The sequence below is a fragment of the Notechis scutatus genome, chromosome 6, assembly GCF_049901735.1.
Source record: "Notechis scutatus isolate UNSWTSFEM ecotype Mainland chromosome 6, rNotScu1.2, whole genome shotgun sequence".
Lineage (NCBI taxonomy): Eukaryota > Metazoa > Chordata > Lepidosauria > Squamata > Elapidae > Notechis > Notechis scutatus.
The window spans coordinates 22,219,520-22,245,033 of record NC_142014.1 but is presented as its reverse complement, the minus strand read 5'-3'; the positions used below and the strand labels follow the sequence as shown (position 1 = coordinate 22,245,033).

Below are 25,514 nucleotides of genomic sequence, written 5' to 3'. Positions count from 1 at the left end.
AAGAGCTGGAGACCCTTGAGGTGGGCGCCCGCCTTGCACAGAAATTGTGCCTTGGTAGCTTTTCTGCTTCAGTGCAGAAAGGATTCCTTAAAGTACCTGGGGAAAAATTTCTGCCTCCCCACTGTGGTAAAGGAACAGGCCTACCTTGGTCTGAAATAATATAGGGTCTCCTGCTTGAGCAAGGGGTTGGACTAGAAGACCTCCATGGTCCCTTCCAGCTGATTGATTGATGATTCATGCGTGCAAGCCACCCAGTTGTATTCTCCAAAGTGCCCATCATTGCCAAAATGAAACACCGGCCACTAGTTGCTGAATTAGGGTGATTGAACTGCTACCAGAAGCTCCGTCCTGTTAAATGTGGGAAGAGATCCTTTTGTGGTTTCATAAATAAACCTTTATTCTTGCATAAAGACTCTTAAATGTGGGAGATACAATTGTTCCCTGTGTAGATATAAGTAGTAGGCCTAATAATTCCCCTAAATGAGAATTGTCTCTACTTCCTGCTAGAATAGATCCTCTTAATAAGACAGATCTGTGGGAGTTGGACTCATATTCTTTTGAGGAAAACAAAGTTTGTTTCCTCTTTCCTGGCTTAATTTCTGAAGAGGGGAAGTAGGAGGGGGCTGTTGTGAAGTGCACTTTAGTTTTAGTTTTTGGGCCAGCCTGCCTTGCCTCACAAAAGGGTAGCAAAGGTGTGTCTCCGCTACTTTGCTGGGCAGAGATGAGGAAACTGTCATTTTAATGCTCTCTGTGTTGGGAGGTATTGCTGGATCTTGCTTCACCCGAAAGCCTCTGAGAGCTTTTATTTATTTATTTTTTAAAAGGCTTCCCTATTTCAAGGATACCGGTTGAAATCGCCTCTCCGTTGTCTTCCTGCCTTGTTTCTAACACAGGCCATAATATAACATGTTTCTGATGTATGCTCCAGTTTCTAGAATGCAGTGTAAACAATTAAATCCCCTCCTAGACAGAAAAAAGGCCTTCGTGTTCCCCAAGTTGGAGTCTGTTGTTGTTGTTGTCATGTTGGATGAACACCTGTTGTACATTCTGGAATATGTAACATTCAAGGATCTAACATAATCCCGTCTCCAACATCCTCTGAAGAAGTGGTGTAGGGTTTCCTACCTAGGCAGGGGGTTGGACTAGAACACCTCCAAGGCAGAGGTGGCATTCAGCAGGTTCTGACCAGTTCTGGAGAACCGGTAGCAGAAATTTCAAATAGTTCGGAGAACCGGTAAATACCACCTCTGACTGGCCCTGACCCCATCTATTCTCTGCCTCCCATTGAGTCCCAGCTGATCAGCTGGGTCTCCTTTTGTTGCCCTGCATAGGAGAACGGAGCTGGAAAGCAGGTTAGTTGGATAGAGAGGGAATGGGGATTTCTTCCCTTGCCACGCCCACCAAACCATGCCATGCTACGCCCATGGAACCGGTAGTAAAACTAATTTTTGAATCCCATCACTGCTCCAAGGTCTCTTCCAACTCTGTTATTCTATTCTATTCTATTCTATTCTATTCTATTCTATTCTATTCTATTCTATTCTATTCTATTCAGTTGGCTAAAGCATCTTACAGATGTCTTCTTTACAGCTTAATTCTGCAAACAAATTGAATGGCCACAGCATTTATTGGATTGGAATCTAATAAGTGTATTAAGGTGTATTTCCCATGGTTTACTGGGAGATTTCTCAGCAAAAGATGGGAAGTGATGAATGAACTTTTCTGTAAGAGGGTTTGCCAGATCTTCCCCTCCCCCTCCAAAATGGGAATCTGCTCCACTTACTAGGAGGTCATTAGGAAACAACAAATACATTATCTGTTCCAAGGGTGTCATATTGGCGGCTCGTGACCCAGATGCATCATGCACAGGCCACGCCTACCCCAGCTCTGGAAAGGCAAAAAATGTGGCAATATGTCATGTGACATCAATGTAATGTGGTGAGTTTGACTCCTGTGATTTATTCTGATTGATTGATATTTATAATCCTGTCTTTATTATTTTAATAAATGACTTGGGGCTGTGAACATACTCTTTATTATAGCCTTTATTTCTTTGTCAGTAAATATAAATTTAACATACATAATGCTTGTTTCTTCTCCTATTTTCCACACAACCCTGTGAGGTGAGTTGGGCTGAGAAGAGAGAGAGAGTGCGACAGGCTCAAGGTCACTCGCCCCGCTTTCACACCTAAGGTGGGACTAGTGCACATATCTCTTGGTTTCTAGCCTGGTGCCTTCATCACTAGGCCAAACTGGTTCTAAATGGTCCCAGTAGCCCCATATTAAGAGCATCCGTTGGTTTCCCAGAATCCTTTGTACCAAGCAGAGTAGTGTGGACAGATTGTAGAAACAGTTCAACCGTTGGTGGAGAAGACATTCCCTGATGACTGAATACCACTTTCTAGAGCTGTGTTCATCAACATCGACAACTTTAAGATGTATGGACTTCAACTCTCAGAATTCCCCAGAATTTAATTCCACACATCTCAAAGTTGCCAAGGTGGAGAAATACTGGTATGGGGGGCAGAGGGGAAGGAAGGAAATCACAGTTTGCAGCTGCTTCCTTCCAACATTTTTGTCTTAATTAGATGAGGAACTGCCCATCACAAATGCCCATGGCTTGCTGTGCTGGTCAGACAGTATATAGTTAGTTGGGAATTGGGAGCTGTCCCCTTAAGGGAATGCTTCATGAGAAATGTAGTTAATGCCTCATGGGAGATGTAGTTCATGTCATGTGGTTACATCAGTAATCCTGACTGGTCACTGAATTGATCTCTAGTTGGGTTGGGGGGAGTTTGTTCACAGGCAGAGTAGCTAAACTACTATGCAAAGATTGTGAACATTAGATGAATCTCAACATAACTGTGAGTTATACCTTGAGGATGCCTAATAAAATCCAATAGAGAAACTTTGTATGGAAGCCTTTGTAGAGTTTAACTAACTGTCTCTATATTCAGCCAGAAAATTAGAGAGACAGCACACTTGCTATTGTCTGACTGAAGCTCAGCTAAGACAGGCTAGAGCAGCGGTCTCCAACCTTGGCAACCCTAACACTTGTGGACTTCAACTCCCAGAATTCCTCAGCCAGCTTTGTTGAAGTCCACAAAGTCTTAAAGTTGCCAAGGTTGGAGACCCCTGGACTGCAGGTCTTCTGTGGCCTTTGAGGTCCTGCTTGATCTTTTCATTTGCCTGCTAAATGTTGCCACTACTTTGCCTGATGACCATTTTCCTCCTTCCTTGACAGCTCTCAATACAGTATCCTTGCTCACAGTCTTGGCTGTGCCTTAGAAGTGGCATGATCATTCCATGATTCATTCTCCTTTTGTTCCCTTTCCACCCTCCTTTGAAGTGCTACCCTCCCTGCTCTGAATCCGTGACTTCATAGCATTTGTCAAGACCTCCTAAGTGCATTATGGGAACAGCCTTTTGTGTTTTATGCACTGCTATAAAAAAAAAAGATTCCCTGTGCTTGTTTCTAACTGTGGCTCTGTTTAGAAACCTAGAGAAAAATCTGCAGCCCAATTTGTTATGTTTGAACTACAATGCAAACTCAGCTGCCAAAGAAATCAGTTAGAGAAACAGGTAGATTTACATGCAATACAGATCTCTGGCAAAATAATTCAGGCTACATCTTTATTTCTCTAGTTATCCAGTGCAAGAATATTGGAATCTGTCTAGCATAAAAATCTTGCACTTTAATTAATGCTGTTGAATAACCATCCTCTTCAGGGAACTCACAAGTTGAAAAACAACTTTATTCAATGGGATTCAATTTATAAGAGCCATCTTAATATTTCAAATGTGATGGTTATGACAGAATTATTGTGGGTTGGGCAGCCTTAAAAAAATTAAATTATAAATAAAAATCAATGCCATTAGGTAAGAAAAAGAAGTTGTTGTTTTCCTTAGTAAGGAGAACTAAACAAGTGCGATGAAAAGAAGGCACAGCCATTTTTTGGCTGATTCTTGGAACAATTTTTCTGTGTTAGTGTTTGTGAAGCTACTATCGGTAAAATACAAGGGCGAGATTTTGTTTTACAGTTCAGAAATAGTCTTGGAATGTTTTAAATTAGTGTTTCTTAACCTTGGCTGCTTTAAAATGTGTGGACTTCAACTCTCAAAGTTCCCCAGAGTTAAAGTCCGCACATCTTAAAGTTGTCAAGGTTGAGGAACCTTAAACTATTAAGAACAGAAATTGTGCAACTCAATCTGTGCATAAATTGAAAGAATTAAATCAGTTCACTATTCAACAGTAAGCACCTTCAAGATTTTGCAGTACTGCTGATAGATTTGCTAATCTGGTTGCTTTGATTGGTGATAAATGGACATACATTTGACTAATCTACATGTGATTATCAAGCAGATATGGAAAGTACCGGTAATAGGATATTCCCTACAGTAGTACAAGAAAATCAGTAAAGTTTACTGTTAACTTTTTAGTGATGGCTGTGTTTTGGTGGTCATATAGAAAAAAGACGCACAATATTGCTTCCAAAAGGAAGGATACTATGACTCTAAAACAGTGTTTCTCAATTTGGTCACCAAAGAGCCACTTTGGTGGTGTGGTTAAAGCATCAGGCTAGAAACTCTGAGTTCTAATCCTACCTTAGGCCTGAAAGCCAGTTGGGTGACTTTGGGCTAGTCACACTCTCTCTTAGACAACTCAACTGTCAGGCTTCTTGTTGTGGAGAATATAGGAAGAGGAGGGGATATTGGGTATGTTAGCTGCCTTGAATTATTTATAAACATAAGAAATGTAGGATATGAGTAAATAAATAAAAATTCAAGGTCCTGATTTTGGCAATTAAATCCCCCCATGGCCTGGGGACAGGCTACTTGAGGGATCCCTTCTTCCCAATTTCTTCTACCCATCCCATCAGGTCCATCTGGAGAGTCATGTTGAAGGTCCCGTCCGCTAAGGAGATTCGTCCGATGGGATCCAAGTGATGAGCTGCTCCTTCTTTGGTGCCCACCTTCTTCTGGAAAATCATATTATTACATCTTTGGATACAAATGACCATATCCAGATATTTTCTGTAGAGCTAATCCCTTCAGAAATTTTTCCCACTCTTCCTTGCAAAATTCTTCTAATTTGGAAATAATTTTAGGGGTCGGTGTGTTACACTCCGTATTTGAGCTCTCCCACAAATTTTCAATCCTATTTATGCCTAGGAATTGTGAGACCCATTGCGAAACCTTACTTGGCACATTCTGCAAATACTTCAAGGTTGATTAGGAGATCATCTTTCCGATCATTGCCTTGGTGGGATATTCAGTCTGTAAAACAAGGCTCTTCAAACTTGGCAAGTTTAGACTTGTGGACTTCAACTCCCAGAATTCCTGAGCTAACATGACTAGAGGAGGAATTCTGGGAGTTGAAGTCCACAAGTCTCAAAGCTGCCAAGTTTGAAGACGCCTGCTGTAAAATCTGCATTTGCTTCAGTGGTGCCATGCTTTAGGTGTATAGGTCTAATCAGACATATATGTTATCGGTGCATCTCTGTTCCTTACATGTATGTTTGTACGTATAGGTGTAGTTGGAAGCTCAGGGTGGGCTATGGGTCCCATGATTAGGAGACAGAATGTCTTTAACTGGAACAGTCCAATGTTTCTCGATTTCAGCAACAGTTAAGAATTGGAAATGGATGGACTTCAGTTCCCAGAATTCCTCAGCCAACATGCAATCTGGGAAATATCTGGGAGTTGAAGTTCACCCATTAAAATTGCTAAGATTGAGAAACTCCAGAAAGTGATTTGGTAGCATCCCAAATAACTTCTGGTCCCATAGAGATACAAGGGAGGAGACAGGATTTTTCTGGATTTTTTTTTCCCTTTGCAATCCTGGTCTGGCCTTGACCTATGTTCAAATTTCTGTTTTTCATTAGTTTGTCCCATCATAGCCATTTTAATCCTGAATCCCTTTTCATAATTGATTTCCAACATTACATTGGGTTGGAAAGAAGAAAAATGGAATGAATGTTTTTTCCCCCTCCTAGCCTCCAAATCGTGAACAATTATAGGTGGTCCTTGACTTACAACAGTTCATTTAATGACTGTTCAAAGTTACAGCAGCCCTGAAAAATATGACTTATGACCCTTTTCCACGCTTATGACGGTTGCAGCATCTTCATGGTCAAAATGATCAATCTTTGGATGCTTGACACTCATGACAGTTAGTGTCCCGGGATCATATGATTGTCAGGATTCCAGCAGTTACTCCAATTAAATCATGAGCCTCGAGCCACAGTCCCAAAAACTAAAGAGGATTTAATTTAAGTTAACATTCTACATCCGGCACTAACCTGGGTGTAGCCAACTCTGAAATATGTAATTCACTGTCACCCTTGATCCTGTTTTCCCTCCCACCCCTCTGGGTGTATCATCCAATGAAACACATCCATAGCCAAGAGTCATCAATCATGCTCTCCAATTAGATTTTTTCGAGGCAGAAGCTTCAGCCATCTAATCAGTCTGAAGAATATATGAATGGAATGTACTGTCAATTCTACACTGTTGCCTGCTCTTTGAAACTCCCCCCCCCTTCTTTCTGTTGTCAACTATAAAAAGTGTATAGAAAATGTTTATGAGTTGACAATGATCCTCTTTTGCGACCACTTTACAAGCAAAATCAATGGGGAAGCCAGATTCACTTAACCTTGTGACGAACTTAATAACTGCAGTGATTCATTTAACAACTGTGGCAAGAACAGTTAAATGTGGCAAGATGGGGCAAAATTCATTTAACAAATGTTTCACTTAGCAACAGAAGTTTTGGGCTCAACTGTGGTCATAAGCTCAAGCACTACCTGTATATTGGATTACCTGCTGTTTCTCTTTATTAATAATATCTGCAACATTAATCAACCTATTCTAGTTGTCTTGAAATATTTTGGGTTTTTTTTGCCCCTGGCAAAAATGATTATACTCTTCATTTGCCTAATCTTTTAAAAGGTCCTGAATAATTGTTGCTAGAAAGAAGAGAAGTTTGTATCTTGTAAGATTTACAGCTTTTTTCCAAAGGATCTGCCATTGAATATATAACTGCAAAAACTCAATAAAGCCAACATTAATCCTACTGTATAGATTAGAAAATTCTAGAAGATTCAGTTTATTTAGTATAAAAGATATATGTTATTCTAGTCTAGTAATATCTACAATTCATGTTTTACCCTCTGATTTGATCTTTAATTTTCTTTGAAAATACTGGATATTTTTTTTCATATTAGGATGGGCCAAATGCATTTTACTGCCTGAAATAAAGGATCCAAGTATTTCTGGGGTAGGAATATTAGAATTAAATTAAGAAATGCTGCTATTAGATAACAATACACTGTAATTTAATGTAATTTAATTTTACTGTAATTTAATTTTACAATTGTCTATTGCAAAGGTCTTCAAACTTGATAAGTTTAAGACTTGTGGACTTCAACTCCCAGAATTCCTGAGTTAACATCACTGGAGGAGGAATTCTGGGAGTTGAAGTCCACAAGTCTTAAAGCTGTCAAGTTTATTGCCTTCAGTTTTAAATATAAAATTCAAACAATTTTACATGAACATCCCAGAAGCCAAAATATTGACACAACCTTTTTCCTTATCTATTAAGATTTAAATTATCATCATAATATTAATAATCTTTGGTTAAGAGCGTAAATAACACTGACTGTACCCAATAACATACTGTAACGCAGTGATCCCCAACCTTTTTTATGCCGCGGCCCGGTACCGGCATCAGCTGGGCGCTGCGGCCCGGTACCGGCATCAGCTGGGCGCCGCCATCTTTTTGATGAAAAGATGGCGGCTCGCGCTCGGTGAGCTTTTCCGGTAGTTCTTACCGGAAAAGCTCACCGAGCGCGGCCGCCATCTTTTGATGAAAAGTGCTTCCGGTGAGCTTTCTACCCGAAAAGCTCACTGGAAGCACTTTTTCATCAAAAAGATGGCGGCGCCCAGCAAACCAGCGGCCCGGTAGGACTTGTTCCGCGGACCGGTACCGGTCCGCGGACCGGTGGTTGGGGACCCCTGCTTTAACGTATTATTTGCATCTTAAAATATAACAAAATGATGTATAAAAAGAATATTCTAAACAGGGCACGAAGAAACTTTTCCAGGTTTCTACAATGCTGCCATTTCTAATCCACAAGACTTAGAACATTTGGTTGATCGCATGTAATTCCAGTCAGACTGGGGGTGCCATAAACGTTGTCCAGAGTGAGTAGGCCTTAAAACTGTGGTCTCTTTTGGGGGCTGAGCCCATTCTGGTCATGAACTCTCCTCTTTGGGGGCATGGATGTATATTATATATATATATAAATAAAAATTTCTGCTGGAAATCTTTTCTTGTAGATTATAGGCTGCATTGTTCAAATCTGAATGAGTTTCTGCATGATCCCTTTAAAATATTTTTTCCTCTTCTAGATTGATATCTATCAACATCTCTATCTAATCTGTACAGGTAGTCATTGGCTTATGACCACAATTGACCCCAAAATTTATGTTGTTAAGTCAGACATTTGTTAAGTGAGTTTTGCCCCCTTTTGCTACTTTCCTTGCCACAATTGAATCACTGCCATTGTTAAATTAGTAACACGGTGGTTAAGTGAACCTGGCTTCTGAATTTCTTCTACAGTACTCCCAGTTCTTATTTGGGGGGATTCACTACAATCAGTTTCTTGTGGAACATTCTGTCTCCAATAAGAAGATATTTAAACAAAAATCTATATACAATGTTTTATAGGTGGTACCTTCTTCCTGCTAGACTAACAAAAATGTTCAACCTAAGCCCAAGCTGTTGAAAGTGTAAAAAGGAAAAAGGTACATATTTTCATATGTGGTGGACCTGCCCAGAGGTCAAGAAATATTGGAATGTAATTTGATTGTGGCTAGAAGAAATAATAAAACAGAAAATTGAACCCAAACCCGAACTATTTCTATTAGGCATAATAACATAAAAATATAATAAAAAAGATAAATACATTATGCTATATATCTTAACAGCTGCTAGGATTTCCTATGCACAATTTTGGAAGCAGGAAAATGTACCATCAGAGGATGTTGTTATAAAAAAAAATTAAACTGTGCAGAGATGGACAGACTGACAATGAAATTAAGAGATAAAGAAGAGTCGATATATTATTGGCAGCTGAATTGTCCATGATAATTATAATGTCTGGGATGCCTGGTATGAATGGTTTAAGAATAAAAAGAAATTAAAATGACAATTAGGTAAAGAATAAGAAACTATGTAAATACTTATATCTATATTCATATCTATCTATATTTATATATTAAGTTGAATCGTATAATGAAAGAAATGTGTATATAGAAAGATGATAAATGTAAAAGATGTCTTGATGTTGATATAATGATGTATAAAGTTTTATTTTTTGTTTTTAAATTTTGAAAACTAAATAATAATAATTAATAATAATAAATAATAATAATAATAATAATAATAATAATAATAATAATAATAATAATAATAATAATAATAATAATAATAATAATAAAAATAATAAAAATAATAATAAAAATAAAAAGATATTTAAATAACCACGGCCAACTGCAGAACTTATGGGCCGAAGTACAGGGATCAAGAGGGTACAGGTAGTCCTTGACTTATGACCACAATTGAGCCCAAGATGTCCTTGCTAAGTGAGACCTTTGCTAAGTGAGTTCTCCCCATTTTATGACCTTATTTGCCACAGCTGTTAAGAGAATCACCGCAGTTGTTTAGTGACACGGTTGTTAAGTGAAGCTGGTTTCCTCGTTGAGTTTGCTTGTCAGAAAGTCCCAAAAGGGGATCACAACGTGACCCTGGGACACTGCAACCATCATAAATACGAGTCAGTTGCCAAGCCTCCAAATTTTGATCATGTGACCATGGGGATGCTACAAAAGTTGTAACTCTGAAAAATGGTCATAAGTCACTTTTTTCAGTGCTGTTGTAACTTGGAACGGTCACTAAATGAACTATTGTAAGTAGGGGACTATCTCCTGTTAGTGGTAGGATTCAAATTTTTTTACTAATGGTTGTGTATGTGAGTTGCTTGGTGGGCATGGCAGGGGAAGGTTACTGCAAAATCCCCATTCCCTCCCCACCCCACTAACCTGCTTTCCAGCTCTGTTCTCCTGTGCAGGGCAACAAAAGAAGACCCAGCCAATCAGCTGGGACTTGGGAGGTGGAGAATAGATGGGGGCGGGGCCAGTCAGAAGTGGTATTTGCCGATTCTCCAAACTACTCAAAATTTCTGCTACTGGTTCTCCAGAACTGGTCAGAACCTGCTGAATCCCACCTATGATCCCGCAGATGGGGCTTTGCTTGTTTGCGTGGACCGGTTGCTGGCATGCCACAGGCTGGTGGCAGTTTGTGGACTGGGGGTTGGGGGTCCCTGCTCTAGAAGGATAGTACTGTAAATTCCCTCTTCTGCTGCACTTGCTGATCTTTGAATAGCAAATTCTTGCTTCTAATATCTTTTTATTCTATTTTTAGTCAGGAAAAAAATCATGCTTTTCTCCACCGCTACCAGTTATTTGCTTTCTCTTCTCCATCAATCCAGGCCTTTTCTACAGGCCTGGTAATATTAACTACTGTTCAAACAGAAGCCCTTAGCAGGAGAGTTTGCTGCAATTTCTCTGACCTATTACCCAGGGGGATTTTCTGCAACAACACGTTTTTGTTTGTTTTTCAGGGATTAGTGGCAATATTCCACATACTACTAGATGGGGGCGGGGCCAGTCAGAGATGGTATTTGCCGGTTCTCTGGACTACTCAAAATTTCTGCTACCGGTTCTCCAGAACTGGTCAGAGCCTGCTGGATATCACCTTTGCCTCCTGTATCTCTTATTTCTATCTGTGTCGAGAGACAGACGGAGAGAGATTTTGGTTTAGTGTTTGAGGTTTAGGCATAAAACCAGCTGGGTGATCTGGGGCGAGCCATTTTCTCTCAGGCCCAGGAAACAGACAGTGGCAAACTATTTCTGAAAAACCTTGCCAAGAAAACTGCAGTCCAGGCAGTCTCTTGGGCATGTATGTTACAGTATTAATGGTGGGGTTTTTTTTTGAAAATATTAATGTTAATGAACATGATATTGCTTAAAATATATATTTAGAGCGGAGTGTTTATTACAAAATGCATTAAATAACGTTGCTGTATAATGAAGGTTCCTATCTTAAGCATGACGCTTAATACTAAGGCTTCCGCTGTATTGCTAATTGTTTTTGTGTATGCATGTTATGAAAAAAGTAAGCAGAAAGGAAAAGAGGAAAAGAAACTGCTTGAAAAATTAGATAGTTTAGTTTCCATGAGGGTTTCAATTACAGGTGGAATTGTCTTGAAAACCAATTTATCTGTGTGGTCTGTTGCAGGCCTGTAACAAGGAATACTAGCATTTGCATTTTGCTCCCTCTGCTTATTCCTTATTCTTTTTTTTTAAATAACCTCCTAGTAGCTAAAAGTCTCTGGGTGTTTTATTGCAATGACAGTAAGTTCTGGAGCTGGCGTGTTCTGTGGCTTCAACTCTAACAGAAGCAGCTGAACACATTTCTGTACTGTGTCCTTTCCCCTGTACAAATATTGCATTGTGCATCCCCTTTCACTTCTCCCAAGCACATCAGAGACAGGCGAGAGGAGGCCGTAATTGGTAGGAAAACAAGTCTTGAGTTTTAAACTGTGGTTTGTTCAACTCCTGGTAAAGAGAAATCTAGCAGAATTTGAGGTTTGAGCTATGGGTTTGAGCTATGTCTGTTCATGATTCGAATTACCACATTTCTGTTCAGTTGTGGCGTATACACACAATCAGAAATCAGGTGCTTACAAGATAAAGGAAGCAGAAATGTTGATCTGCCCTCAAAAACTATATTCGAATTGGGAAACCATGATGAATATCTTTTTTTCTTTCTTTGTGTTGTTTTGGTGTGTGCCACATTAAAAAAAAAAGACCTAGATTCTAGATACTCTCTTTTTTTTAAACTCTGTCTTCTGGGACACACCTTGCATAATCATCTCATATTAATTTAATGGTATGCAACATGGCTTTTGCACAACTCTGTTAGATGATATTTCAGGGCTTCTCTTTGCTCATCTCGTGTCTCAACAATAGAAAACCTGATTAGTCCATGGATATGAGGCCGCTAAGCCAGCCAAGGAATGTTTTGTTGAAGGGAAGCCAGAAGCGATATCCAGAAGAAGGCAGTGGCAAAAAAATACAGTTTTTCCCAAGGAAACCTCATGGACATATCCATAAAGCCAGCTCAGAAAATGTTTACTTTTTCCATATCTAATTTAAATTTGCGCTAATTTTTATTGTGGATCTGTTGCACAATTAAAGAACTGTAGGAACTTTAGGAACTACAATTAAAGGACTGTAGGAATTGTGCATTGTTTTTGTGTTTGTGAAAAGGTTTTTTGTGCCATAGTGCTTATTTTCCTTGGCAGAGCTCAGGTCTAGAGTATGTGAAAAGAATATTTGCTCTAAAACTTGCTTTCATTTCTTTGAGAATAGAATTTCCTAGCCAGGGAAATCAAAATAATCTGACTTTCATGTCTAATTTCCATGCAATGTTTTAGTGAGGATGTGGAAGTTTTCAAAACCCTACGCGAATCAGTATCATCTGAGAGGGTGTTTAGGCAGGAATCTGACCTGGTTCTTCCATTTGTCTCCATAAAATTTGATCCCAGTAAAGGTCCTCAGCTGACGGTGGTAACTCCTTGAAACTTCTTTCCCATATGAGATGGAGGTTGTCACTTAGCAAGAGGAGACCAGAACAAACCAGGGTGACATCATATGTGACATCATGTCATTGTGCAATTGGCATTGTGCATCATGTGTGTGATGATGTCATGATGCCCCCCCCACCACAGATCCACTGATACAAAAGGAAGGATCTTCAGAGCACAAAAAAAATGGAAAGAGTGGGACAGTTTCCCCCACATGGTCTTCTGCTGGGTTTTCCCTGGATCTCCATCTTATTTATTTATTTTTAATATCCTGTGGATCTTTCATTAGCAGCAAGACCCAGAGAGACCACAGAATTTTAGATGGGCAGATCAGGATTTTATGTAAACAGATTAGTTGCTTTGTGTTCATACATAAAAAGAGAAGGAAGAAAGGCAAGAGTGGAATGAGAAACTCTGCAGAGCAAAATTAACGTCCCATATTCCAAGATAACGTGGTCAAACTTATAGATCAGTCCTGGAAAGGGGTTGGGTCGAGCCCCCTCTTGGCTATTGATGAGGCCCCATGAGATACGTTACAATGGCATCCTGGGAATGGAATGGAATGGAATTCTTTATTGGCCAAGTGTGATTGGACACACAAGGAATTGGTTTTTGGTGCATGTGCTCTCAGCGTACATAAAGAATTTGTTTTTGAGGAGAAGGAATTTTATTTTATGTTTTTTTTAATTATTATTATTATTTATTAATTAATTAATTTTTATGCTATTGGTCTCATAGCAATAACTCTGAGTTGGCATACAAGAAATTAAAACTAAGCAATACTAAAATTAAACAATCAATACCCCTCAAGATGTATTGAAAGGGAAAGGGCAGCCAGCTTTTAAGTGTCGCATGAAATGGTGTGCGGGAGGGCATCTCTTATGCTCTCACTGTAAGGTTCTCTCGGTTCTCACACACATGGTTTTGGGGATCCTGTGGCCTGCATGGCTGCCCTGGAAACAGCAAAGGACTTGCCCGCAGTGCCTCTGCCAGCTAAAAGGGAGCTTGGGAGGGCCATGTGCGGTCCTCTCAGGCTCCGTTTTCGGCCATGACTGCCTCTGGCAGTGAAAACGTGCCCCCCCCCCAGCTCCATTTTCACTGGCAGGGGGCTAGCAAAACACACTAAAAACAAAACAAAAGGAGAAATGTTTCCCCTTTTGCAAGAAGGGACAGGAAAGGAGAAAGGGAAAGAGGAAAGACAAAGAAAAAGAAGGGAAGATGGGAAGAGATCAAGGAAGGAAAAATAAGGAAAGGGGAAGGAAGAAGAAAGGAGAATGAAGAGGGAAGGGAGGGAGGGAGGAAGATTATAATGAGAGTGAGGGAAGGTCTGAGGGAAGTTTTGTCTTAGCACTTGGCCACCACAGGTGCCCCCAACACAAGTGATGTCAAACTGACCCCCCCAAAAGTCAAACACAACTCTGATGCGGCCCTCAATGAAATTGAGTTTGACACCCTTGGTTTTTTCAGTCAATCGGTGAAGAAGTGGGAGAGAGAGAAGCGTTTTGGAAATGGATCTTAAATGGTGCGATGAATGGTTGGTCAGCAAGAATAAGGCGATTGATACTTCCCTGTGTTCTGAATTCAAAAGTAAAGTCTGATCAAAGTTCTGTGGGTCTCCTCACCATTTTGCTACCTTTGATGGGGCTTTTGGGGAATTTGTCCAAAATGTCTAGAGGAGATCACCCTCCCTATCCTACTAAATATATGGTCACCCCTGCCCCGCTCACAGAATAGTTTTTTCCAACAAACTTGCTGGTTGTATTTTTTTTTTTTAAATGTGATTTTATGTGATTATTTCAGTTTGCCTGGGTGGGTTCTCTAAAAGGCTTTTGCTACAAAAAGTGAGGACCTCAGAAGAAGACTTCCTCCAGTGTGCTGATGAAAGAATGGGTTAGCTCTGTCTTCCTACCCAGAGACTGAGTCCTTTTAAAGTTTGTAGCCATGCTTGTCTTGACTGTGTCCCAGTTTTGTCTCAGTCTTCAGCCCAAGAAAGACGCGTTTAGCGAGAGCTCCAGAGCAAAAAGGCAGAGTTAATTTCTTTGGATTCTCTTCAAAGTTTTGTCTTGGATTTTCTTGGATTTATTTCCCTTCTTGGATTTACAATCACAAAGCCCACGCTACAGCAATCAGCTGTTTTTCGGGCAAATGCCGTAGCAGCCAGGTTTCCTTTTGAGAAGAATTGCTCTGAAGGACAACTTCTCATCCAGCTTCAATCCCCTCTACTGATTTTGTGGCTCCATAAATCATGCGGACGGATGGATCGGGCTGAATTGAATGTTGGGACTTTGAACATTTCAGCAAATGTTCTGGATGATTGACATTTGGGTATCTGAGGTTGAACTGTAGTTCCGTTTCTGATCAGGAAAGTGTAACATTGGGGACTTGTGATGCACTCCTGTGAAGGTTGGCAAAACTTTCAAAAGAAGCAATCTATAAAGAGCATTAATGGGAATAAAACCTCTCTCTTTGGAGCATTAAAGAAGTTGAGTCATTTACAAAATCCACATGGTTGCTTTAAAAGGTGTTCTGTGTTGCCTGTGTGTTAAATGTGCTAGTGAAGCAAAGAGATACCTTTCAAAGCTTTGGAGAACACAGACACACATATACACACAAAACCCTGAAAGTTTATGGCTCCTTCCACACTTTGATGAAAGGTGCTTTATCATCATCATAATCTTATAATGATCCTATGATCCCTTGCGGGGTGGAGTCTGGGCAACTGAACGGAGCTAGCAGAGTGTTTAATGGCCGGATGCCCTTCTTGTCACCAATGCGGAGTTTTGTTTAACAGATATTTCTCTCTCTGGGCACAATAAGAATATATCTGCCTCCCACCAAGGATCGAACTCACAGTCTCCAGATTGTGAGGCAAGAGGTCCACCTCTAGGCCACTGCACCACTCCAAGAAAGGTGCTTTATCTGCACCACCAAATCTTACACTGCAGCTTCCTCAAAATCTTTGCATAGTCCTAATTCACACAGGAGAAACATCAAAGATCAAAACTTTCCATAATTATATGTGACTAAAATGTACCCAATCAAAGCTTACAGTTCTTGTAGCTTCTTCAACAACATCCTTAGGGAAGAGTTTAGACAGCGTGCTTCTTAATCAACTTTAATGAATCACAGATGAATAAAAAGTGGAATGATTAATTCTGTTTCTTTGTTATGTCTGTTAATTTCCATGGCAGACTTACACGGAATCCTGGAGGCAGAAGCTGCTTCCTACAATGGGGATCAGTGTTGTGTGTGCTTTCAGAAGACTGCCCAGGGAGAAAAAAAAAACCAAAGAGAAGATTTCTCGACAGTCTTTATTTTCAGTCTTTATTTTACTTTTTTTTTTTAATTTGGAAAGAAAACAGGAGCAATCTATGGTTTGTCCCGTTCCATGGAACAAGATTTTGCACAACTGCCCCAGTGGCTGAAATGTGTCACAGTAGAGTAACAAGGGACCTTGGAGGCAGGGGTGGACGTCAAAAAATTTAGCAACTGGTTCTCTGCCCGGTGGATAGATGGGTGTAGCCATGGTGGGTGTGGCCTAGACGGCCTTCTGCACCAAGGGCGGGGGGGCTTTTTCCCCTCCCTGGGCTCCGGAGGTTTTCCTTGAGCCTCCAGGAGGCGAACGGCCTCCCCGCCCTCTGGAGGCCGGAAACAGGACCGTTTCCACCCTTCCAGAACTTCTGGGAGGCCCATTTTTCACCCTCCCTGGGCTCCAGAGGTTCTCAGGAGGCCCGTTTTTTCGTCCCTCCCCCCAAGCTTCCACGTGGGCCCTGCACTTACCTAGAATCCAAACAGGCCGTGTAGGGACTCCTGGGAGGGGCGAGGTGGGCGGGGCCAGCCAGTCGTCGGAACTACCGGTTCGGCGAACCAGATGTAACATTAGCATCTGGTTTGCCCAAACCTGTGTAAACCAGTAGCAGCCCCCCCCCTTGCTTGGAGGTCTTCCAGTCCAATCCCCTGCTCAGTATTAAACTATTAAATATTAGCATTAACAGTATTAAGCTATTAAATGTTGACATTAATACTTAAATATTAAGTATTACACGTTAACAGTATGAAAGCCTGCCAGATTTTACCTCAGACTGTAATTGGACAACATGATTTTTTTGGAGAGTGGCTTCACTGCTGAATTTGGCTGCAGAGTAAGGTGCTGGCTTTGTAGTGTGAAATGCTTATTTTCAGTTCTGTGCATCAAGCTTTCTCCCCCTTTTGGCTTTGTTTGGATAATGTAGAACTGAGGGAGTCTGTCTCTCTCATCTACGCTTTAAAGTAAATCTGCTGAAAATTAATGACAACTGTGATTTAGCACATCTGGAATATGCTACCTCGGGAAAGCCTAGCATAAGTGCCACAAAATTGCCCTTGCATGTGAATCTGTTGGATTAAAATAAAATATGACACATATTTAATGTCAACAGGAGAACCTACTTTTAATCAAGATCTCCCTTTTTATTCATTCTCAATATCATACTTATATCCCGTCCTTCACACTCCCAAGTTAGCCTTGATTTATAAAAAGGAAACTAGGACTCGGGAATATGTAAGTGGAGCAAGACCACCAATGACTTATTTCTCCAGCCTAAATGCTAGGTGAAAAACAGTTGTTCAAGATCAGTTGTTCTTGAAAGGTTAAGCAGATTCTCCCAAGAACCAACAAAATGCATAAGGAAGCTCATTATTCTCTCAGCAGATACAGACACTCAGCTCTCAAGGCTGAGCCATTGATCCAGGGGTGGGATGCTCCCGGTTCTGCAGCAGGCACCAAACCGGTTCTGTGTTTGCTGCTGTTTGGCCCACCTGCCCGCCTGTCCTTTATTTCCTGCTTTTTCAACCTCAGCTGCTTTGCGCGGCACAGCTGAGGTTGCAAAAGCAGGAAAAAAGAGGCTTTTCAAACGCTGCACACCTGCGCGCAGTGCTTTTCAGCTCTCCGGGCGGCACAGTTTAAGGTTTTTTTTACACGCGTGTGTAGCGTGTCTGGTGCGCAAAATGTATAGTCACTGAACCGGTAGTAACACCAGTTGAATCCCACCCCTGCATTGATCCCATGACTTTCATGAATGAAGCCAAGTTTTCTTCTTTCCTAAAGATCTACATGGATGCAATCGGAGAAAGGAGAGTTTTAGCTTTAGCTCTTCCCCTCCCCCGCCTTAATCTAGCATGGGAATAAAGTAAAGGGCATTAAATGCATTATTAATTTCATGAGCCTACAGCATGTTTGGTGGTTTTGTCTAAACTGTTGCAAAGGTGGATTCCTACTGGGGACTAAACGATCACCATGATATCTTCCAACCTTTCCATTGTTCTGTGTCTGAATGATCTGGCAGCTTGTTTATAGATGTACTTTTGTCCTGCCTTGTTTACAATCAATGCAATTTGAATAGAGGCTTCTAGTCCAACCCCTGCTCAAGGAGGAGACCCTAGACCCATGATGGCAAACCTATGACACGTGTGCCAGAGGTGGCACACAGAGTCCTCTCTGTGGGCACACAAGCCGTCGCCCCCGCTCAGCTTCACCACACATGCATGCATGCCTCCCGCCAGCCAGCTGGTCTCTGGGTCTCTGCTGGGCATATGTGCATATATTTCACAAGAAGAGTTCTCCACGCCTCTACTCGTTGCAGAATACCTTATGCCACCAGACTCGAAATTCTAGACCTAGGTAACCTTGAATTACGCCGTCTTCAGTCTGATCTAAGTATGGTATATAAAATCATACATTGCAATGTCCTACCTGTCAACGAATGCTTCAGCTTCAACCATAACAACACAAGAGCACACAATAGATACAAACTCAAGGTTAATCGCACCAAACTTGATTGCAGGAAATACAGCTTAAGCAACAGAGTGGTCAATGTCTGGAATACTCTACCTGACTCTGTAGTTTCTTCCCCAAACCCCAAAAACTTTAACCTTAAACTGTCTACTATTGACCTCACCCCTTTCCTAAGAGGCCTGTAGGGGGCGTGCATAAGCGCACCAATGTGCCTACCATCCCTGTCCTATTGTTTCTTTTATATTTTTCTTATATGTATCCATGTATTCATAACTATGTTTATACTTATACCTATTATCTTGTAAGCAATTGATAAATAAAAATTAAATAAATAAATAAAAAAAATAAAAAATAAAATAAAATGTGGGGGCAGGGAGTGTGCGGGGGCAGGGTGCATGCACGGGGGATGTGCACACATGCGTGGGAAGCGGGCATCTTTTCCGGGGGAAGCACACACTTTGGGCACTTGGTACCGAAAAGGTTAGCCATCACTGCCGTATACAATTAGAGACAAGAGGCTCTTCTTAAAAGCCTCCAGTGATGGAGCACCAACTTCTGAAGGCAAGCCATTCCACTGGTTGATTGTTCTCAATGTTAGGAAGTTTCTCCTTAATTCCAAGTTGCTTCTCTCCTTGATTAGTTTCCATCCATCATTTCTTGTCTTACCTTCTGGTGCTTTGGAAAATAAGTTGATCCCCTCCCCGCTTCTTTGTGGCAGCCCCTGAAATACTGGAGTTCTGCTATCCTGTCAACAGTTAGTTAGTCCTTCTTTTCTCTAGACTAGCCATACCCAATTCCTGCAACCATGCTTCATAGGTTTTAGTCTCAAGCCTTTAATCACCTTAGTTCTTCTCGGCACTTTTCCCAAAGTCTCCAGTATATTTTTTGTAATGTGGTGGCTAAAAACATTTGTTAGCAATGTGGTGTAATTTGACCCCAAAGTGTTACTGATCTCAATTTGTAGATTTGAACTGTTTTTTTCTTACAGAATGTCAGAACTTGGTGTTGGCCAACATTTCTTATTTTATTGAACTAATATATGAAACCTGATGGGGATTTGCTGAAGATAACTATATCTTCTTATTGCCCTCGTCACTGCATGAAAGAATCTACTTAGTCCAATTGTCTTTGAATGTTGTTTCACATTTGAACTTCTTTTGGGGTAGTGGATATAATTGCCCCAGGGCTTTTGACTATGTAGTGGTGAGTGCAGTAATGGTTTATATCAGTGGTCCCCAACCTTTTTTGTACCAGGGACCGGTTTCAAGCAGAAACATTTTTTCAAGGACGGGGGGAATCCGAGTTTGGTAGTTTGCTTGCAGACGTTTCATTACCTGACTAGGTAACATCTGATGTTGTTACCTAGTCGGGTAATAAAACGTCTGCCAGCAAACCACCAAGTTCAGGGAGCGCCTCGGCCCTGCCTCCCTCAGCCCCATCCCTCAGGTGTCTGCCTCCCTCCCTCCCTCAGGTGTCTGCCTCGTTCCTCTCTCAGTCACTCTATCGCTCCTACAGCAGCCCAGGAAGAAACTGCTTCAAAGAAGCCGGGGTGGGGGTGGGGTGGCTTTTCCTGTCGCCACAGCTTCCCGAGCGCCCGTTTCACCCCACCCGCCCGCCCGCCCGCTCGCGTTCAATCCACAGTGCTCCGTTCTACCTGCCTGCCTGCCTGCCTTCTTCGTTTCGGAGCAGCTTCGGCTGATAAAAAGAGGCGAATAGTTATTATTCTCAGCCGAAGCTGCTCCCAAACAACCAGACAGGCAGGCAGGCAGAACGGAGCACTGTGGATTGAACTGCGAGCGAGCGGGCGGGCGGGTGGTGAAACGGGCGCCGGGAAGCTGCGGCGACAGGAAAAGCCACCCCGGCTTCTTTGAAGCAGTTTCTTCCTGGGCTGGTGGAGGAGCGAGAAAGCGACTGAGAGAGCTGAGCCAGAGAGCAGGACAGGCTTCGGTTGCTTCCTCCCTCCCCTTCTTTCATTTGTGTCCTTGATCCCGATCCCAGCAGCATTCACCGGGCGAAGAAAGCCGCCATTTTTTTTTTTTTTTTCTTTGCGGCCCGGTAAAGAGTGCTCCACGGCCCGGTACCGGTCCGCGGCCCGGTGGTTGGGGACCCCTGGTTTATATGAATAAAATTATGCTTGGGTCCTGTGCTTTGTAGAACTGGCTTCAAACTAATCTATATACAGTATATAAAAGTGAAATACCACTCACGCATCATCACAAAATCTCCAGAACCATAAAGGCTACAAACTTGACATTTGGCACGTATTTTCTTCTTGGCTTCTAGATGCTCACTAAGAAAGGATTTTTCAAAATGGCCATTAGTATTTCGTATATTATTATTAACACGCTCTGATGCTAAGGAGTTCTACTCCCCCTCCCCACCTGCAAAACACAAGCAGAGGAGTCAAGTTTTAGTTTCACAGGAGCAAGCAGCTTTAGTACAGAACAGTTGAGCTAAGCCACACCCAGACGCCTTGCTGTCTCCTTCTTGCTCACACAGCAAATGCTATTTCACTTTCCAAACAGCCCACAACTCTCTCACACTGACAGGATGCTAGCCAGATGAATACTGATGGATGCTGGTAAGCAGAGGCAGAATTTTTTTCTCCTTATTTTCCTCCCAAAAAACTAAGCCCGATCACATAATTTCTTAGCGAAGCACGGGTATCCAGCTAGTAATTACTGTACTGTAAATTTTTTAAAGTCTCCAGCTGCTGTTTCGTACATTGCCTGAGAATTGCTGGGTGCACAGTCAGTCACATGTTGTCTGTTTAACTAGAATTCTAGCTTAATCATGCCCAAGCAGAAGGCTGATGCTCCAATGCTCCCACTTCTTTCTCTGGTTGCCAGCAAAAGCATATCATTAATGAAGTCAATTTACGTCCATGAGCTCACCTTGGAATTTAAATGAGAGAGCAATCTTGCTGTAATTATCTTGGGTTTTCATTTTGGGTGTGCATTAGGAAGGTTTTCAGACTCTGGCGTGGATCTTTGTCCCTACACTTATCATATTATATCAGTTGCTTTGAACTAGATCAGCTGAGCTGCAGATTGAAACCTGCAATGTTGGTTCTCTGGTGGGATTATTAGGGTTTGAAAGCGCCTGTCTTTATAGTGGAAATGAAATAAAATTAATCACAGTGGATGCCTTCATAGGGAGCCAAGCTGGCGACGCTGAATTGTCCCGTTCCGTTCAAAGGGAAAGACTGGAGTTATAGAATTGGCTAAGGAAAGAGATCCACAGGAGAGATATTCTCCTGATTTGTACTTACAATGTGCTATTTTGGTTGGTGATTCCTGTGTGAAAATCAGTAAAATTCATTCTGTGCTTAATTAAATATTTTACTGTCTAACTTGGAACCAATCATTTGCAAAGATGTCTGCTAAGATTAGCCTGATATTTGGTTAGGTGGGCATAGCAGAGGTGGTGTTCAGCAGGTTCTGACTAGTTCTGGAGAACCGATAGCGGAAATTTTGAGTAGTTCGGAATATCATCTCTGACTGGCCCCGCCCCCGTCTATTCTCTGCCTCACGAGTCCCAGCTGATAAGTTTGGTCTTCTTTTGTTGCCCCGCACAGGAGAACGGAGCTGGAAAGCAGGTTAGTTGGGTGGGGAGGGAATGGGGGATTTTGCAGTAACCTTCCCCTGCCATGGCCACCAAGCCCATTTTTGAATCTCACCACTGAAGCAAAGACTTACATATGATAGGAAAGCTTTCTCTCCTTGCCTCTCCTTACAAACTTCTCTCTTCTTTTTCAGTGCTGTATGAAATCTGGGGCAGCTGAAATCCATTCAAAGGGACTTCAGCACAAGGAATTTGAGTATTTTGTTCTGAGATATATAAATCCTAATTATGACTGTTGCTGTTGGCAGTCTTAAAGTTCAACGTCTGTAAATAGAGCCACATCATAGATTTACCGATTAGCTTTGCTTCAAAAAACAAGGTTATGCACACATACTTGTATATATTTTGGACTTCGAGAAGGATAACTACTTTAAAGGAGGATATTTGAAGCTCAGGGTTGACATGACCGATCCTTGGTGCTCTCTGAGGTTGCTTGTTTTCCTGCAGACATTTCTTTACCCAAATTAGGGTAACGCTAGCACTGAGGGTGTTACTTAGTTTGGTAATGAAATGTCTTGCAAGAAAACAAGCAAGCTCAGAGAGCACCTCACGAGAACTACTTTTAATTTTTCCCATCTGACAATCTGGTAATTAAGTCATAGAAACACCAAAGGTGCCTTTTCAAGAGGCAACTGGACTTTCTGGTTTTTCTTCGAAGTCATTTTGCTTCTCATCCAAGAAGCTTCTTCAGCTCAGAGCAGAGGAAGCTTCTTGGGTGAGAAGCAAAATGTCTTCAAAGAAAAAAAATCAAGAAAGTCCAGTTGCCTCTTGAAAAAGCACTTTTGGGACAATCATGACTTGGATGACTGAGAATCTCCATAGACATTAAGTCATAGATACTTCCATTTCTTTTCTTTTTTTAAATTTTATTGGTTTTTAAAAACAAACATAAACAAACAAAACATAAAAACATCAAGCTATCTTCCATAGGTGTACATACAGTGTGCCGGTTGGTTTACAAATTGTTTTGTGCTTCCATTTTGTAGTCTTCAATTACAATTACATTACATATAATCTCATATTGTCAATCAAAAACTAAATACCTTAGTATCATTATTAATCAATCATTTGACTATACTTTTATTCATTCATGTTTTACAAGATAACCATAATTTACTTAGTTTATTGTATAACAGTTCATATTATCATCCCAAATCTATCCTAAAATCATTTTGTAGTTATAATAAAAAAGTACATCTTTATATATTTATTATTTTCTAGAAATCTACATTTCATTACTGTACTTTGTTATCTAACCATTGATAGAAAAGATCCCAAATTTTATAAAATTGTTTATCCTCTTGTTCTCTAATTTCAAATGTCAATCTACTCATTTCAGCACATTCCAATATTTTTCTTAATTATTTCCTCCTGTGATGGTATCTTCTACTTCCATTTCATTTGTCCTTTGTAGTAGGCAAATTTCTGTGCATTTGTGTCATTCCATTTGTATTATTGTCATGACAGTAGTTTTTTCCCCCCTTACCCTTTCTCATGAATTAGCTGAGAATTTGGCAGCTTAGAAATGCTGGGGATTGTGTCTGTTGCTGAAAAGTAGTGACGTCAACATTGAAACACGTGAATTTTGTTCACTTTTGAAATGAGTGTCAAGCATCACAGTTAATTTTTCCTTCCTTTGCAGACAGAACTTGTATTTGCATTTAAATACTGTAGGTTTTGCCCATGAACTTACAGAGAAAAATGTACTGGAATATGCTTCAGCCTTTAACTCCATTGTACTAATAAGGACATTTCAATGTCCTTTATTCTAAGTGATGAAACATCATTAAAAAAAAAAAAATCATATTTGGCTTCTTGGAATAGCCAAAGCATGGCAATGAGGTTTAGCCATGATGCTCTTTATAAACTCTGTCTAGCTTCTTAAAGTGCTAAGCAAGGTTTTAAGACATCAGAAGTTTAATTTCACTCCAGGTTAGTGCTGTTTTCCCCCCCAAGATGCCTTCCAAAATCTATGGCAGGATTTTCCCAGGCCTTTTAAAGAAGGATTCCAGAATTGAGTCTTTATATGGGGAATATGAGCCTCGGTGGCGCAGTGGTTAGAGTGCAGTACTGCAGGCTACTTCTGCTGACTGTTGGCTGCCTGCAATTTGGCAGTTCAAATCCCACCAGGCTCAAGGTTGACTCAGCTTTCCATCCTTCCGAGGTTGGTAAAATGAGGACCCAAAATTGTTGGGGGCAAAATGCTGACTCTGTAAACTGCTTAGAGGGGGCTGGAAAGTACTATGAAATGGTATATACCGTAAATCTACCGTTTGATAGTACTTTACAGTCCTCTCTAAGCATTTTACAGAGTCAGCCTAAGTATTATTGCTATTGCTATATCCTGTAGGGTGTTTTCAGTTATATTGACCACAGGGACCATGTGATTGGTCACATTCTCGTTGAGAAGTATTAGGCGTATGTAGCCAAATCTTAGTCATCAAAAGCATAAGGGGCCATGAGTTCAGTTGCCAATAGAAAGCTTGAATAAAACCTGTCTGGGTGCATCAGTTGTATCTTATGCCTGCTAAATGTATGCTTGGTTCTGGAACTAAGGCCTAACTGGCTGGGGAATTCTGGGAGTTAAATCCCACACCTCTTTAAGTTGCCAAGGTTGAGAAACACTGCTCTAAAATCTTGCTCGTTCTGGCCATAAATTACATTTTTTCCTTACTAATGTGAGATGTGGTTGCCTTAAGGATAAGCAACATATGCTTTGGCTACCATTCAGTGGTTTCTTTTTCTCCTTTAATTCAGTAGGTCTCTTGGAACTGCATTTGGAATATCTCCAAGATTGGAAGGTCATTATTTAGAATTCTCTGCTATTATTAGTGATGGTAAAAAAAATGCTGACAAGGTTTCCAGAGCTACCTTTTTGAAAAATGAGCAGAGGCCTCATGGAGTCGGCCATCTTACCACCTTGAGTGGAATTGGTTGAAGGGAAATGCAAAAATATTGCCAGTTGGATGACAAAGCCTTCAACAGCCACCAAGTTAATAGAAGAATTTGAGACTGAAATATAGCAGGTAGTAATAAAAACATTTCTGTGGCATTTTGTAAGAAATATGGCACAGTTCCGGCATGGATGCATTTTTTAGATTGAAGAATTCCCATTCTGTAAATGAGCATGGTTGAGACTTCATTTTCTTGGAAAGTCTTTGAAATTGAGTAACAAGACTACCAAGGAAGTCCTGTGGCTGTGTGTTAAATTGGCACAGTTCCGGCATGGATGCATTTTTTAGATTGAAGAATTCCCATTCTGTAAATGAGCATGGTTGAGACTTCATTTTCTTGGAAAGTCTTTGAAATTGAGTAACAAGACTACCAAGGAAGTCCTGTGGCTGTGTGTTAAATTGGCACAGTTCCGGCATGGATGCATTTTTTAGATTGAAGAATTCCCATTC

General features: G+C 41.0%; 1 protein-coding gene across 2 annotated transcripts in view; it reads left to right on the top strand.

The window, feature by feature from the left end:
• Positions 1–25,514, top strand: part of KIAA0930 (KIAA0930 ortholog) — a 72,369-nt gene that overhangs the window by 629 nt on the left and 46,226 nt on the right. The gene's annotated exons all lie outside the window — the stretch shown is intronic.